The sequence below is a fragment of the Panthera tigris genome, chromosome B4, assembly GCF_018350195.1.
Source record: "Panthera tigris isolate Pti1 chromosome B4, P.tigris_Pti1_mat1.1, whole genome shotgun sequence".
Lineage (NCBI taxonomy): Eukaryota > Metazoa > Chordata > Mammalia > Carnivora > Felidae > Panthera > Panthera tigris.
Window position 1 is genome coordinate 82,129,091 of NC_056666.1, and position 12,490 is coordinate 82,141,580.

The 12,490-nt window shown below is 42.4% G+C and overlaps 1 protein-coding gene across 4 annotated transcripts in view; it reads right to left on the reverse strand.

The window, feature by feature from the left end:
• The window catches only part of TIMELESS (timeless circadian regulator), a 30,133-nt gene extending 18,027 nt beyond the window's left edge, over positions 1-12,106 (reverse strand). For all 4 annotated transcript variants that reach the window (XR_006219995.1, XR_006219994.1, XM_042992546.1 and 1 more), the window contains exon 1: positions 12,037-12,106. The gene's annotated coding sequence lies outside the window, so the exon portion shown is untranslated. The remainder of the gene's footprint in view (positions 1-12,036) is intronic.
• Between the last annotated feature and the right edge of the window lie 384 nt (positions 12,107-12,490).

A 12,490-nucleotide genomic window follows, 5' to 3' on the forward strand; every position in this document is an offset into this window, starting at 1 on the left:
AGGAGGCCTGAGGCATCTGAGGCACTGGAGATGCATGGAGAAAGCTCCTTCACTCTCCTCCCCAATGTTACTCTTAAATTTTGGGAATCTTAGTAGAAGCTAGTGTCTAACAGAATGGGTGAGGAAAAGAATTAAACTGATTAAACTCCCCATCTTTCTCTAGAGAAGAATCATCTTCCTTTTCTAAAGCACGTCTCTTTTGATTAAAATCCTTACACCCTCATCGGATAATCAAGTAGGCAGAGATTCAGAATCTTGGATGTTTCAGAACCTGACATTGATAACACAGACACACACAAACACATTGCATTTACTAACCCGTTCCTGTGGAAAATCGGGAATATCTGTCAATCCTGTCCCCTCCACATTCAGCTACACTGCTCTCAGCCCTTGGTAGCTTCCCCTAAAAAGACCTTTCCCTGTTCCATACCTACCTCCAGCCTGACTCCACCCGTTCCCCCAGAGGAAATGGATAGTATCCAAGATACTGAGGTTTAATGCTTGATGTTATCTCCTTGCATTTATGTAACTGGTCTACTTCTCCAGGCTACCTGCTATCCTCTACCCCCTCCTAGTGCTAATCTACTTTCTGAATGCTCAGCCCAGCAAGAGTGAGCCTGTAAAACATTCACTGAATGACCAACTATAAAGTCTGAAGGGAGACTTCTCTTCAATGCCCTTTCTCATAGGACCTGTAGACCCTGAGACCTGGGGTTCAGTGTGGTAGGTATAGTGTGTGAGATCTCTGATTATCTCCTTAGCTACATCCAGCTTTTTCTTTTTCTTTCTTTTTTTTTAAGTAGGCTCCACAGTGTGGAGCCCAATGTGGGGCTTTAACTCGCAACTCTTAGATCAAGACCTGAGCTGAAATCAAGAGTCCAATGCTTAACTGACTGAGCCACCCAGGAGCCCCTTCCAGCTTTTCCAGACAGATCACTGGTGTGCTTACCTATGTGCACACACGCACACACACCCAGACTGAAGGGCTTCCCTGTCTGCTCTCTCCAAGTGGCAGCCTAGGAAGCTGACAACAGAACGGTCCATAAAGATGCTGAACTAGCACATCCTCCTCAAAATAAGACACAACATCCCACTCTGGCACTAAAAGGTGTGAAATGATAAAGTCTTCTAACGAGAGACAAAGCCATGTCTGCGAGGCTCTAATAAGAAAGATAACCTCATACAGTCCCATCTCTCCTTCCCCTGTATCTTGCCTCCTCCACTGTAGATCAATTCTATATAAAGATTCAGTATATGTAAAATTGGCCCAGCAGAGTACTCAAACATCTGCTTTCAACACATCACCACTTTACCTGAAAGGCAAAATTAACAGAGGTAGTAAGAGCTACCTGTTACCTGACTACCTATTACCTGGCAACCAAACTAAGATAGGGGAGGGGAAAGGAGATAGCAAAGGAGCAGCCCTTGCAGACATGAGAAGGGAAGATGTTATGTAAGAGACGCAGGACCTCAGGTTCTAATCCCCTGCAGTTTTGACAAAACCAGAAAGACACAGGCAAAGCAGAAGAAATGGGTCAGAAGACCTATTATAAAGCTTTCAGGTTATGAAGCAAGCTGGCAAGCTTGGGCCTATTCATTAGAACTGGAATAACAGGGGCGCCTAGGTGGCTCAGTCGGTTGAGCGTCCCACTTCGGCTCAGGTCATGATCTTGCGGTCTGTGGGTTTGAGCCCTGCGTCGGGCTCTGTGCTGACAGCTCAGAGCCTGGAACCTGCTTCAGATTCTGTCTCCCTCTCTCTCTGCCCCTCCCCCACTCATGCTCTGTCTCTCTGTCAAAAATAAATAAACATTTAAAAAAAAAAAGAACTGGAATAACAGCTCTCACAGGTGTTTCAGCTGTGGAACACACTATTAAAAAAATCAGCCAGGGACAGAAAACTTACAGTTCACTCTTTTCATTCATTTAACTAGAAGCTACTCAGTCTGGTCTCATCTTCCTCTCCTAGACCACTTACAATCTGATTGTCTTATTCTCCTCTACTAAATGTTGTCCTATGCATTGCTGAATGCACTCAATTCTTTCATAGGAGAATCATTCAGTAGAAACAAACACAAAGAACAGTACAATGGTCAGAGGTGGGATCAGAGTCCTAGCTTCACTGCCTCCTTCCTATTCTTCACCAAGTCAGTCAGTCACAGAAAGGATGCTGTGGCAGCCACAGAGGTGCCCGTTCAGAGATTTTTCTTCAAGAAAGAGCTTATGGGGGCGCCTGGGTGGCTCAGTTGGTTAAGCGTCCAGCTCTTGATTTCGGCTCAGGTCATGATCTCACACTCATGACATCAAACCCTGCATCAGGCTCTTTGGGGCTCCATGAAGCCTGCTTAAGATTCTCCCTCTCGAAAGAAAGAAAGGAAAAGAAAAGAACAGAACTTGTCATTCAGCTGCAAAGAATGCAGCTAGCTGACAGCTCCTCCAGGATCCACCTCAGTCCCATCTTTCCTGGGCAGTCCCCCAGCTAATGATAAGCATAGGGGTCCTGGGGCCTAGCCATTTCTGTCCAACAAGGATTCCTCTATTAGGCAATCTTTGCTTCTGAGTTTCTCACTGGCTCAGCTGAAACTCTCACCGCCCCCAACTTTCCTAGCCCCTTGATCTATCACAGGCACTCCTAACTCTATCTCAGTGTCTGCTCCCCAGAGGTCCTGAACTGACAGATCCCTACCCCACTTCCATTATACGGTTATTGTATTATGAAAATCCAGTTAAGTTACATCACAACACATTGCAAACTCAGATGGATAATATAAAGTTAAAATGAAAATCAGTGGTTTTCATGCTTTATGATTTCATGTACCATTATATATCCCCCAAGCTGGAGAAGCGATCTTGACTGGTAAGGATATTAAAAATAGGAACATTAAAAATAAGCACTTTTTAAAAACCCCATGAATATCTATTAACACCAATGTTTCATAAAAGGAAAAGCTTAACACACATATACAAAAAGTAGCTATTATATAATCTCAGCTATGTCCTTTCCCTTAAGGTACATAAACAAGTCTTTATCAAGAGTCACATGCTCTACTGACTGAGCCATCCAGGTGCCTCTGAAAGAATTAATTTTGAATTAATGGATTATCCTGGGTTATAACCTTTGAACCAATGAGCTCATTTTGGAGATTACAACCCAACAAAACAATTCAAAAAAGAGAAGTAATCACTGATACAAAACCAAAAACAATAACTCTTCCTAATACATTCTAGTTTATAAAATGTTTTCATAGCTTTAACTTCACTTTGAACCTCACAACAGACCTAAGTGATAAATACAATCATTTCCATTTCACAGGTAAAGAAACAGTCTCAGGTCTCAGAGAGAATAGAGAATATACACTTCAGTAAGATATTTATAGATGAGTTATCTTTAATGGCAAAGCCTTGGAAACAAGTCAGATATCCCAAGTCTGGGAACAGTTAGGAAAACTCTGGAATGTTAATAAACAATATATCATATAAAAACTAACTGCAGGGCGCCTGGGTGCCTCAGTTGGTTGAATATCCGGCTCTTGGTTTTGGCTCAAGTCATGGTCTTGGGTTTGGGCCCTGCTTGGGATTCTTTCTCTCTCTTCCTCTCTCTGCCCCTCCCCTGCTCTCTCTCTCTTAAAATGGATAAATATCAAAAGCAAAAACAAAAACAAAAAAACACTGCACACTAAAATTCAAAAGCTTAGGGGCACCTGGATGGCTCAGGCATTTAAGCTTCTGACTTCAGCTCAGGTCATGTTCTCTCTCTTTTATTTAAAAAAAAATTTTTTTTTAATGTTTATTTACTTTTGAGGGAGAGAGAGACAGAGTGAAAGCAGGAAAAGGGCAGAGAGAGATGGAGACACAGAATCTGAAGCAGACTCCAGGCTCTGAGCTGTCAGCATAGAGCCTGATGCGGGCTCGAACCCATGAACTGTGAGATCATGATGTGAGCCGAAGTCAGACATTCAACTGACTGAGCCACACAGGTGTCCCAGGTCATGATCTCTTGGTTTGTGAATTAGAGCCCTGCATCTGGCTCTCTGCTGTCAACCCAGAGCTTGCTTCAGATCCTCTGGCCCCCTCTCTCTGCCCTTCCCCTGTTCAGGCACGTGCATGCATGCACATGCTCTCTCACTCTCAAAAATGAACAAACATTTAAAAAAAGGATTAAAAAATGAACAAACATTTTAAAAACAGGTGTTTAAAATAAATAAAAATTCAAAGGCTTACATTTTAAAAAAGGCACATAAAGTAGAACGTTCACAGTAATAACCACATAAAAATGTGAATGCTCTGGAGGTATCTGGGTGGCTCAGTCAATTAAGCATCTGGCTTCGGCTCCGGCCATGATCTCACATTTCGTGGGTTCGAGCCCCACATCGGGCTCTATGCTGACAGCTTGCCCTGCGTCCGGGTTCTGTGCTGACAGCTTGGAGCCTGGAGCCTGCTTCAGATTCTGTGTCTCCCTCTCTCTCTGCCCCTCCCCTACTTGCACTTTGTCTCTCTCAAAAATAAGCAAATGTTAAAAAAGTAAATAAATAAAGATATTCAGGGCGCCTGGGTGGCTCAGTCGGGTTAAGCGTTGGACTTTTGATTTTGACTCAGGTCATGATCTTGAGGTTCATGAGATTGAGCCCTGCACCAAGCTCTGTGCGGACAGTGCAGAGCCTGCTTGGGATTCTCTCTCTCCTCTCTCTCTTCCCCTCCCCCACTGGCACGTGCACTCTCTCTCAATCAAAGAAACTGAAAAATAAATAAAGGTATCCTGGGGTGACTGGGTGGCTCAGTCAGTTAAGCGGCCGACTTTGGCTCAGGTCATGATCTCACAGTTTGTCAGTATGAGCCCCACATCAGGCTCTGCTGTCAGCACAGAGCCTGCTTCAGATTCTTTGTACCCCTCTCTCTCTCTGCCCTTACCCCGCTCATGTTCTTGCTCTCTCTCTCTCTCAAAATTAAACATTAAAAAATTTTTTAATATAAATAAATAAAGGTATTCATTGTTTTCAATTCTTGTAGCAAAATGGTACTTTTCAATAAAAACAGCAAAGGTAGCCATTGCTGTGCTCACAGGTTTTCCCTCCCATTCCCACTCTCCTAGCCCAAAGGTCTCCTTCTAACAGTTCTTCAGAAGGAATGGGGGCAGCTGGGCTGGCTGACTGAGAGTTATTGTCCATTCACTGTTTCCACCCACAGAGATGCAGGAACCTCGTGTCTTCTCCCAAAGTCTCCTCTGGTCTCTTTCAGCAGCCCTCCCTCTTTGTGTTTTATTTTATTATTATTATTTTTTTATTTTGCACAGTAAATGAGTTTTGAAGCAGCCCAAACTCTTGTGTTGCTGTGAACATGAAAGGTTAATCCTGACGCACAGACAAAAGAGTGGGGTTTCACGATAGTTAGCTCCACTAAATCCTTTCCTCCTGCAAAGAGGGAAAAGGAGAAGCCATACACACTATTTCCAGTCATGGGACAAACAGATAAACACAAGTCTGTAATTTCTCTGTTCTAATCAGAGCACTTTATTACACTTCCTGAATTTTCTGTTTTGGAAACAACTTCCCCCATGCTGCCTCTTTCACTCATAACAGAGGCAAAACAGAAAAACCAGCACCATCCTGGCTTGCCAAAGGATCAATGGAAAAGAGGGAAATTCTCTTTTTTTTTCAATAATAAACTCCTGGATAGATTTTTCGGATTTTTTGGTTTGCTTTGTGAAAGCAATGGCCTCCAAAGTTCTGGATTTCATAGATAGATCTTTAATTTTTTATTTTTTTAATTTAGGGAGACTAACATAAGGTTGCCAACTTTAAATTTTGTAACTTAAGGATACTTAGGAACACACACACCCCTCATATACTGCTGTTTATAAATATTTCAGCTGCTGTGGAAAATAGGCAATTCCTCAAAATGTTGAACACAGAGTTATCATAAGACCCAGCAATTCCACTCTTAGATATTTATCTGAGAGAAATAAAAAGTATGTGTTCACAAAAACTTGTACACGAATGTTTATAGCATTATTTATAATAGTCACAATGTGGAAAAAAACCCAAGATGTCCATCAACCGATGAACAAACAAAAATGGAATGGAATAAAAAAACAATGGAATATTTAACAAAAAAAGGAATGAAGTACTGATACATGCTCCAATATGGATGAAACTTGAAAACATTATTTTCAGTGAAAGAAGCCAAACACAAAAGGTTGCATACTGTTTGCTTCCATTTATATGAAATGTCCACAGAATAGGCAAATCCATACAGACACAAAGTAGATTAGCAGTTGCCAGAGTGGGGGGGGGGGGCGGGGGGGAGGGAGGGAGGAGAGGTGGAGTACTGTTAGTAGGTACCTACAGAGTTTCTTTTGGGGGTGATGAAAATATCCTAATGTTAGATAGTGGTAATGGTTGTCCAGCTCTGTGGACTGTACACTTTAAAAGGGTGAATTTTATGGTATGTAAATTATATCTTAATAAAGCTGTTTACAGAAAAACTTCCCACACAATTACTATATATTCTATTTTCACTATTTAAACACCAAAAAAAAAAAAAAAAAAAAAAAAAAAAGAACCCCAAACAAAACAACAAAGCGGGCGCATGGGTGGCTTGGTAGGTTAAGTGTCCCACTCTTGATTTTGGCTCAGGTCATGATCTCAAGGTCATGATCAAGCCCCGTGTTGGCCTCTGTGCCAACAGCATGAGCCTGCTTGGGGTTCTCTCTCTTTCTGTGCCCCTCCCCAACGTGTGCATGCATGTACACTCACTCTCTCTGTCGCTCTCAAAATAAATAAATAAACATCTCAAAAAAAACTACAAATAAAATCTCAGGACAAAATACAGTCCATTAAATTTTATAAACTTGAATTTATGAAAAAAACTAACTCTATTTTACTTTCACATTTTATCATAGACAGCTGGGAACTTTGTCAAACATCTTACAGCCAGCAGACCTTGACATTTAAAGGGATGTTAGTTACTTTTGTCACTCAACCAAGTACCAAGTGGTTCAGACAAAGCAATATTCCTCTGAAATTAATACTTGTAGGCCTCAAAATGCAAGAACCAAATAAAAACAAAGGATAAAATATTAAATACACTTGGTATTGAAATTAGAAAATTAACTCACTTCTTGAAAACAAAATAAAACCAAACAAAAACTCTGCCCCAAATCAACTCTAAGAACCAGCTTTGAGAATCATTAGTATGAACAGAATGACTGTTGGCATTTGGATTCTAGTTCTGTCCAGTACCAAATTGGTGATCTTGGGTATATGGCTTAACCTAAACCTCAGTTTCCTTGTCAGTATAGTAAGAAAATAAACGGGGAAGTTTGAATCAGATCATGCATGGAAAGCAGTTCTACTCAAAGCATGGCATGCAGACCACTGTTGGTCCACAAACTGTTAGCAGTCTGCATACAGTACAGACACAAAGCGTACACATTTAGAATGTCTTACGGCAGGTGAGAGTTAATGTTTGTTGAATCTGATAATTTTTAAAAGTCTACATTCTGTAGTTTTTTCATGTTATTTTTCTAGTAATTCAATTTAGTTCAGGTCCTGACTATCTCTAGAGTACTCAACTGCTTCCTAACCTCTATCCCTGCTTCCAGTCTTAAGTCTATTCATAACATGGTTACCAGATTTTGACCATATAACCACCCTACTTAAAACCTTTCAATGGCTATGTAAGAAACTTCATAGTGATTGTCTCTGGGGAGAACGGGGGAGGAGGAGTCTAGGGTAGGAGAAACATTTATCTTTCACTCTAGTACTACTTGAATTGTTTATCATTAGTAATCAAACAGTCCCAGTATTTTGCAAAAAAAGTGTTTTTAGAAAAGTATGTTATAGGTCAATTGTAACTCAGTAAACCTGGCGGGAAAAAGAAAGAAAGAAAAGTACTGATGTGTAACAGCTTGGGGGGAGAAACCTACCGTGTCCTTTACCAAGATAATTTGAGAAGCACTGATACCAGGCACTTTACTGAATACTAAGCACAAAGTAAGGACTCTCAAAATATTAACTTCTTCTCCATCTACTGGATTCTATAGTCAACCACTAAATGCTTACGTAGAGCCCCCAAGGTGAAAAGACAAATGTTGTGTGGGTGCTAAAGCAATTTAAGAAATTTAGTTGCAGAAATAAAGCCCACCCGATATAGAACAAACAACATAAAAGACAAATCAGTACAAGCTCTAATTAAGTGATATTGAAAAAAATTTCTGAAAAACTAGGGCTCTTTTCAGGTTAAAGTGGTCAAGAAGGTTTTTGTCAGAGGAAGTGTGATTAGACCCAGGCCTTCAAAGGTTGCATAGGATTCAGGCAGCTGAGAGGCAGAGGAGTATTTAGACAGAGAACTGCCAGAGCAAAAGCAGGGAGGGAACTACTCTGGGCAGGTGAGACTAACAGGAAAGCAGTAGAAATGAGGGGTTGGAACTGACTTTATGAGACAACCTTGTCTTTGTCTACCAATTCAAGGATTTAGAACAAAAGCCAGAAGTCAGTCCTTGAAGATTTTTGAGCTGAAAAGCAAATGATCAAACTGGGGAGGCACAAGCAGTATCCCGTAACCTACTATTGGATCACTCTCTGTGAGGTGTGTCAATCTTTTTCCTTTCCCTGCTTTCACCATACAAAAGATCCCAACCTCAGATCAATCCAACCATCTACTTTCTAGACTCGAACTTAAATCATGATTCAGATTTGCTGAAGAAAACCAAACAACCGTGCAGAATGGTACATAACCACTGTGTAGTCTCCAACCTCAGCGTGGCCCAGCAAATCTTTTTTAGTGTTCCTAGTTCACTTCCTATTCTCATTCCCAAGGAACAACTGTTACTAGCTTTCATTGTTATCCTCAAGCCCCTCAACTGCACTGCTTCCTGGACCTCATTTGGTGTCTCTGCCCCTTTCCTCTAGGGAACAACTGAGGTCATCAGACAAGAAAGAACTCTCTCAACTTTCTCTGCCCAAGCCTAAAAATGTACATATTTCAAGTCCCACCCAGACTTCTTTGCTTCTAATTTAAGCAAGCCCTCCATTTGTGATTAATCAATCACTTCCTGTCCCTTAATTGACTGTTCCTCTTTTTTTAAGATTTTATTTTTCTTAAATAATCTCTATACCCAATGTGGGACTCAAACTTACAACCCCAAGATCAAGAGTCATATGCTCCATTGACTGAGTCAGGCAGGCACCCTGGTTGTTCCTCATTTCTCATGTTTCCAGTCTTCTCTTTATATTGGCCCATCCCCATGTAAGTTGCTTAAAGCTCTTCCATCTCAGGGAGGAGAAAATCCAACATAAAACAATTACCTTTCCTTGACCCCATATTGGCTTCTCCTTCTCTCCTCCTTAAGCACAGATGTTCATAGGCCTTTGTCTTCATTTCTCTTCCAGTCTTACACTACACAGCTTCCTTGGGCAAATTCCTCCATTCCCATGGCTTCAACCACCATCTCTGTCATTAGCCAGCAAACCTATACCCTTGCTATACTGAGCTCTCATGGTGCCGATCTCATATTTCACTAATGAATAGCATTCTCCATCTTTATGCCTCATAGATACCTCACATTCAACATGTCCAAAATGTGTTCTCTTCCCCCCAAATGTGTCTCTACTTCTAGTTTGGATCTCTTTAGGGACTGACACTATCTACTCAGTCATTCACATAGGAAAGCTAGGCGTCATCTTAGATACCTCAAGTCATTAACTCGGGCTAATTCTACTTCCTTAAGCTCTCCTATCCAGCCCCTATAAATCCCCATTGGTACTGCCTTAGTTCAGACCCTGAGTATCTCTAGCTTAGATTACTCAACCACTTCCTAACTTCTTTTCCTGCATCATCTTGTTCTCTTAAGTATTCACAAAATGGTTACTAGACTTGGCCATATAACCACCCTGCTTAAAACCCTTCAATGGATGGAGTACCTGGGTGGCTCAGTCAGTTAAGCACCCAAATTCTGATTTCAGCTCTGGTCATGATTTCCCAGTTTCTTGAGTTCAAGCCCTGTGTCAGGCTCTGAGCTGATCCTGTGAAGCCTGCTTGGGAGGCTCACTCTCTCCCTGCCCCTCCCCTCCTCACACTCTGTCTCTCTCAAAATAAATAAACTTAAAACAAAACAAAACCTTTCAATGAATACATAAGAAACTCCATGGTGACTGTCTCTGGGGAGAATGGGGGGAGCTACAATAAAAGAAATATTTACCTTTCACTTTAGTACTATTCGAATTTTTTACCACAACATGCACTACTGTAATACAAAACTAAAGTTTCAGCAGCTGCAAATGTCTACGTACAAAGTCCTTCATAATCTCCCTGATTACTTTTTAAGCTACTCTCTCAAGACAATCTTCCTGAATGCCCTAAAGTCTATCCTTTTATCTTTCAAGGCTCTGCCCAAATGGTACCTCCTCCTGACTTTTCCATGCAGGAGACCTCTCTCTCCTGTGTCTACTTTGTGCCATAAATATACTTCCATCATGGCATTTACAGACCATGTTGTAATACTTAAACATTGTTTGAAATTTCCTCCCTTAGGAGGAGGGCATATTCCCTGAGGGCATAAAGTATTTCTTTTTCACCTTTGAATTGTCAGTCTAGTTACCAAAATCAAAATTTATAATGGGTGGGGCTTGGACCAGAGTGTTTTGAAAATGTTCACCTGCTGATTCTAACTCAATCCACTGCTAACAACTGCACTAAATTATAAACTCCTTGAGATCAGGAATCATGGTGACCAGCACAATGTAAATGATCAATAAACAGTTTCTAAACTGGAACTGAAGTAGAGGGAGGAAAAGTTGGAGCTGGAGATTTGGAAGCATCAGGATACAAGGTGTGTGAAACTGTGGCAGTAAGTAAGCTTGTTCAAGAGAGTATAAAGTGAGAGGAGTAAGAAAGCCAGGGCAGACTTGTCACCCAGTAAATGCAGAGGGCTCATTTACATGAGTTTTTCCATACAGACTGAGTTCCTTAAGGTCAGGAACTCTGTCCTATTCATCTCTGTCTGTCCACCTGTCACAGAGCACAGTGCATGATACCTGTTAGGAGCTCAGGAACCTTTTACTGGGTTGTATCAGCGACACTGATAATAGAGGGAGGTACAAAACTTCAAGAACACAAAGAAAGAAGTGACTACTTTGGCCAAGGTCGGGGGAGGACTGGAAACAGACGTTTTTCAGAGGGACAAGTGAGCTCAGTCCTGAAAGAGAAGTTCATTTGGCAAAGACATGGCCAGAACTTCAAGTAGAGGGAACAGCAGGGCACAGGTACCAAGACATGAAACAGCACAATGCATACACCCTTTCCATGTGACAGAGTCAAGTGCATGATACAGAAAAAATGTTAGGGAACTTTAGAAAATGAAGCTGAGAGGATCTGACTGTGAAGGGCCATGGATGCCGACTAAGGATTTAAGCCTAACTGTGGGTGGCCAATGAGGAGTTTTAAATATAATCTGAAATTACCAGATTGATTTTTTATAAAGTAACTCTGGTAGCAGCTCGAAGGGCAAAGAATTGAGACTCAAGGGAAGGAGCTTAACTAGTGGCTGGCAGTCCAGCTAACAAACCCAAGCAAAAACTGTATCCTCCTTAAGTCTTATACCAGAGAGAAAGGAGGGAAGGGAATGAGAAATCCATGCCGTAAAATCCCAAGATTCACGTCAAGCGACCTGCTGATCGCTAAGCTGCGCTTGTTTGGGGTCTGAACTGGATGGGAAGGAAGTTCCGAAGTGAAAATGCCCTGGACCTTTCGGTTCTACCTCAAGAGTTCCAAGCCCCTTCCCATCACGACCCCACCCCTGCGCGAAGACCAACTGTACTGAGGGGCGCGGGGAGAACAAAGGAGCGTTTCGAGCAAACGGGGAACGCTGCGGCACCTACTTCGGACTCGGGGGCGAAGAATTGCGCGTGCGCACCTAAAGCGCGTGCCCCGCCCCCTGTCTTTAAACCTGGCGGCGGGAAAGGGGACTCCGCACTTGCCAAGAGTGCACCCGCGGCTCCGAAAGGACGCCATCCGCTAGAGCCCTCTCTCCCACACACTCACCCGCTCCCCGCCGGTCCTCAGGATCCCCGCGGAGCCAACGGCCCGCAGGCCCCCAGCCGCAGCCTTTCCCGCCACCCGGCTCAGCGAGACCAATCCCCGCCTGCGTGGGAGCGGGGCGGGGCGAACTGGGCTGGTGCATATGACCCCAAGCGAGCAGGGGGTGGTGGTGATGAAGTAAGGAAAAGGGAAGCGAGTACACGTACTGTTTTATCTGAGTCCATTCCCTATATTGAGCTAAGAACCACAGCGCTATGAATTTTCTGCCAACTTAAAATAATAGAAATCAAAATCCGATTAGAGGTAAATTTACAAACGTTCTCTTCCCCTTCTCCTAGTCAAGTGGATTATTCCAAAGTCCCACTGGTTAGTTAGAAAAATTAGGCTTTATTTGGGAGGAAGTGGAGTTGAGCTAAGGGCTAGAGTGGTCTTTTGTGGGCGGGGTGCCTTTCACGCT